Here is a 5873-nt window from a genome sequence, read left to right on the forward strand (position 1 = left end):
TTACAGCAAGGGCATGTGGAAGAAAACTCTCCATATCAGCTTAAGAACGGTCTCTTATGGTTTCAGGGAAAGATTGCCATCCCATACACTTCTCCATTCAAGCAAAAGATCATGCAAGAGATGCATTCCTCACCTATAGCTGGTCATTCAGGCATATTTAAAACCTATGACAAGATTGATAAGAGCTTTCACTAGAAGGGCCTATGGAAGGATGTAAAATATTATGTCTTGAGATGCGTGCCATGTTAGCAAAACAAGGACAACACCTTAAAACTAGCTGCTTTACTTCAGCCATTGCCTATGCCTGAAGGAAAATGGACACACAATGAACTTCATTACCGGCCTACCGGTGACAAAAAAGGGATGGAACAACATCTAGGTAGTTGTGGATAGACTCACCAAGGCAGCCCATTTCATGAGCATTTCATTCCTACAAAGACTCAATATAATGCTTCTCAAGTAGCCAGCCAATTCATGGAACATTTTTTGAGATTACATGGCTTACCACAAGTCATTGTGCATGATCGAGATGCTAAGTTCATGAGTAAATTTTGGCAGGTAGTTTTCAACTCTATGGGCACTCAGCTAGCCCCTTCCACTAGGTATATAAGGTGTTTGGGACTTGATTTTTCACCATCAGATAATAATACAAGTCTCCTTTCATCTTCACCTCTCTCTCCAAGCTTTTATGGCTTCTTCCTCCCTCTTTCTGTCTTTCTCTCTCCTTTTTTAGTATTTCTCTCTCCTCGTCACTCTCTTTCTCTCTCTTCCTGCAGTATTTCTCTCTCTTCTGCACTCTCTCTCCTCTTCTTCTCTCTCTCTTGTCCTCTTCTTGATAAGGGACCTCCACTCTTCCAAAAGTGCCACATCAGCAATTCAGATTTATTTTTGTCCCGAAAAATGAAAATTTAAACATTTTCATAGAAAATAGGTTTCTTTTTCTCAAAAGACACCCAATCATATTGCAAGTTGAAATGCTCGTTTTCTATATACTTTTTTGCACTCAAGGCCCCTAAAATCAGCTCATATATTTTAATATCTACACATGTGATACCTGGGACTGTACAGAGGTACTTGCATTCCTAATTTATGCTCCACTACTCCTAATTGACACATTAGCAGAGCGGACTCCAAAAAGTGAAAATTTTTCTCCTCAAAACATGGTATTTTCTATTGTTGAAATGTAGAGAGAGAAGATATGTAAAGACACGATAGAGAGGAGAGACACCATATACATTGCCAAAGACTATATCATACTGATCACAATCTACATATATATATAGGTGAGACTTAGTCTAGATAGGGTGAGCTATATAGCTCCAACACCCCCACTCAAACAAAGGTCTCTAGTTGTGGATTAAAAAACCCTTGGGGAGCACAAGGGAAAAGCTCGAGCTCCTATATAGAAATGTACAAACATGATCAAGAAGGATTATTGTGTACATGTAAAGTGAAACTGAATATGTATGTTCAAGGATGACCAAGAGGTCTGAGGTGTATGTGCATATGTGAAGTGTATGGTGTCTACAAGGAGTATGTACAATTGCACTACAATGTGCATATGTGAAGTGTATGGAGGCCTACAAGGAGTATGTACAATGGCACTACAGTGTCATAGTAGATTAATTCCCAAATATTGAAGTTGAGACAACTCCAAGTTTCGTGCAGAATAGAGTGAAGCGTGCTTCATTGAGTCCTTTGGTGAATATATATGTAGTCATTTGATCACTTGAACAATGTTCAATCATGATCGTGCCTTTCTTTACTTCATATCAAACACAATGGTAATGCACTACAATATGTTTAGAATTGTAATATTGAACATAGTCTTTAGCAAGCTAATAGCACTTTGATTATCACATCAAAGTGGTGTGTTGGAGAGAGGAGGATATCCAATATATGATAGAACTTGTTGAAGCCATACTAACTCTCGAGTTGCTAAAGATGCAGCTATATATTCAGCCTTTGTAGTGGAAACAACAACACAACATTATTTCTTGCTAGTCCAAGAAACAAGACAACCATTAATAAAAAATAATTTTCACTAGTAGAATACATAGATAAGTGAGAGCTTGCCCAATTTGCATTTATATAACCCAAAATTTGAAGTGAATATACAGAATCAGAGTTTTGTTGGCATCGATAAACTAACCCAAAATCTTTAGTGCCTTTCAAATACTTCAAAACTCATTTAGCTACAATCCAATGTTTAAGACATGGAGAACTAAGATGTTGTCCAAGAAAATTTGTAACAAAAATAATGTCAGGGTGAGAATTTAAGCCAACAAATTGAAGACATCCAACAAGATTAGCATAAGGTTGATGTAATGCTAATTGCCCATCATTCTGCAAAAAGTGAGTTTTTGGTCTAGCTCACAAGACAACTCAAGCTCTTCATATCCTTTCATGGTTTCTAGCCACCTCTTTTCTTCTTTCATGCCTTTCTCTATCCATTTCCAATATTTCTCTCTCCTCATCTAGGCTTTCTCTCACCTCTACACTCTTCTTCTCTCTTTTATGTAGTCTTTCTCTCCTCTTTCTCTCTCCCCTCAAGTCCCTTCATGACAAGGATGTGTTGTATGACAACATTGAGTACTTTAACTATTATCAAATTGCTAAAATATGAGAGGTCAAGAACCTAAAACCCAAAAGTAAGCCTTCTAAGATAAAAGTAGAGTCACTTTGATGGACTAGAAAGAGGTAAATATGTAAACATAGGAGAGCTTAAAGATTGAAAGATGGTTTGGATTAGCACTATTTACTTAGATGACAATGAAGTGGAATACTTTATTTAGAAACTAAAAGAGTTCCTCAAGACCACTACAAGGGTACACACATATAGCGACGCTAAGTAGCGACGTTTTTTTTTCGGCATCGGTATTAGTGTAGCTAAAAGCGTCGCTATAGCGACGTTTTTAGCGATGCTAATAGCAACGACTTATTGCGGTAACATTTTGCGGAAACCCGAACGTTTCTTTCAAACGTGCGCGCGAAGGCAGAGAGAAAGAGAAAGGAAGGTGAGCAAGAGAGGGAGGTGAGCAAGGAAGCAAGCCGCGAGCCGCACACGAGGAGAGGAGCGTCGCTCGCATGAAGAGGTCATGGAAGAAGAAGAGAGCACGATGGTATGCCCTATTTTGGTTTCTTTACAATCTTTGTTTTGCTTTGCAATGTAGGTTAGAAAGTGTTGGTTTCTCTTCGATCTTTGTGTTGCTTTGTGTTGCTTTGTGTTGCTTTGCAATGTAGGTTAGGAAGTGTTGAAAGAGAGAGAAATGGAAGTGAGTGTTTTCAAATTTTTTCTTGTGTTGGTTTTTATTCTTTGCAATGTAGGTATGAAAATGTATGTGTGTGAGCATAGTTTAGAGCCGACCTCAAAGATAGATAAGTTTAGAGCCGAACTCAAAGAGATAGGTACGATTTTTTTTTAAAAAAAAAGACTTGAAATATATATAGTGGAGTGGTCCCAATATACAATATAGAATCGTTATTAAATTATCATTCCATTACATCGCAGTCAAGATGTATAGCACTCACGACCAACATGGTGGTGATCGTGAGGCTTGGCTCAATCAACGTGTCCCCTGTCCATGCACGCAATGAAAATTGGCCATTCGTTGGAAACCTCGTTTGTCCATAGAGCATGTGCAACGATATGGAGAGTTTCGAGTTGAGATAATCGACCAAGCAGTCTTGAATTACGAGATTGCGACAAGTTCTCTCTTATTACTATATGACATGTAATTGATTTAAGTATAACAGTTTGGGGTTATCTTAGGAGTTAGCTCCTTAACATCCTTTATAGGGTTAGGGCCATGTCGATACATTGCAGTCCGCAGATCTCTTGTGTCCAGTAAGATGGGCTCGTCCGCGCTCTATACAAATGCCGTCCGAGATAACTAACTGTCTCATAGAAGGTGATAACTCTCAACCCCCTTCTATGGGTAAGAATGCTGGAGACATGGACAATCCTCTTGCTTTTTTGGAGCCCGAGTTAGAGGACATGATCGAATCATTGCTTTCGACGGACTCGGAATCCCAAGATCCTTTAATTGCGGAGGCTGCCATTCCATTGTATGATGGGAGTTGGGTATCCCGTTTGAAGACACTTCTTGCATTGTTGAGCATACAAACAAAGTATGGATGGAGCGATGCGAGTGTGACAGAGCTATTCATGTATATTATGATGTGTATTATTCTTTATTGAAATCCATTAAAATGTGCTATGTAGTACTCTAATAACGTACTTCATTGCAATTTGTAGAATGTTGAAATCTTACATTTTGCCTACCCAAAACACGATGTATGAGTCTCGTGATGATGCAAGACAAGTGCTGCGAAAGCTAGGCATGGATTATAATTGCATTCATGCTTGCCCCAATGATTGTGTTCTCTTCTGGGGAGAGTTTGAATTGTTGGCCACATGTCCCAAGTGCAGTGCGGATAGGTATCGAAATGACTTGCAAGGACAGACTGTTCCGTAGAAGGATTTGAGGCACTTTCCGCTGATACCGCGTGTTCGTCACATTTTTGGGACCAAGAGTTTTCAAAGTTGACTACATGGCATGCGAAAAATCGATCCAGTGATGGTGTAGAACATACACCAGCTAACTCAGAAGCATGGCATCACATTGACGAGACTTTCCCTGACTTTGCAAAGGAGGTGAGGAATCTACGATTTGGTCTTGCCATGGATGGGGTAAATCCTTTTGGTTTACATTCCACCTCCTATAGTGTATGGCTCGTGATCCTTGTTAACTACAATATACCGCCATGGCTTTCCACCAAGAAAGGACACCTTTTGCTCAGCTTGCTTGTGCCTGGATGATACAAAGTCAAGAATATGGATGTCTACCTCTCTCCACTGATTGATGAGCTAAAGGAGTTGTGGGAGGGAATTGTAGTGGAGGACATGAGCAAACATATTGGTAGGCGATCCGCAACTATAAGGGCAATTCTTATGTGGACCATGCATGACTTTCCAGGTTATGGAGAATGCTCTGGTAAAGCGTTTTTTCTTATTTTGCTAGTTTTCTTTGAGCGATGTTGGTGTTATGACATGCCTCATTGTACATGTGTGTGTTCTGCAGGGCTAGTCACGTCAGGATACCATGCATGTCCTCTGTGTGGACCAAGGTTGGATTCTCGTATGTCAAAATCTATGAAGAAAATGGTATTTGAGGGACATTGGGCTTTTTTGCTAGAGGGTCATGTCATGAGAGAAGGATTTCTTGGTCGCCCTCCTGCGAGAATGAACACACTGAGCTGGTTTGATCGCAGGATGGTGGACCAAGTCTCGCTTCCCAGTGGAATGCGACACTTCTCAATTTTCTATGAGTTGACTTATTGGAAAAAACTGAAAATTAACCACCTTTTAGATCCCATGAACATTTTTAAGAATGTGGGTAGCTTGCTATGGGAGCACCTCATTGGGCAACGAGACACACTAGGAGCGAGGATGGATTTGAAAGCAGTGGGAAGATGGAACCATATTGGTCTGTAAGTGGCGTCGACGGTCGAGTGCAATTGCCGCGCGCTCCTTGGATTTTTTCTGGCAATGAAGTGCGACGAGTAAAGGAAAACATCAAGTCCTTTTGCACGCCGACTGGCCTAATGCATTCTCTCAAGACAACATTCACAAAGGATGACCAACTGACAGGACTCAAATCCCATGATTGGCATAAGATGTGTCAGGTATGTACGGTATGAGGTTGCGTATGGCATGATTTTGCATATTAGATTTCAGAATCTCCGTTTGTTTATACACAAGATTAATTACATGGTTTTCACAGTTCGTATTGCCGATCGCAATCGCGGGATCTCTGACATCGGAGATACGGACAGCCATTTACAAATTGTCCGAGTTGGTTCAGTTTGTC

Source organism: Lygodium microphyllum, chromosome 26, assembly GCF_053477565.2.
Source record: "Lygodium microphyllum isolate KBCC chromosome 26, Lygodium_microphyllum_v1.1.10, whole genome shotgun sequence".
NCBI lineage: Eukaryota > Viridiplantae > Streptophyta > Polypodiopsida > Schizaeales > Lygodiaceae > Lygodium > Lygodium microphyllum.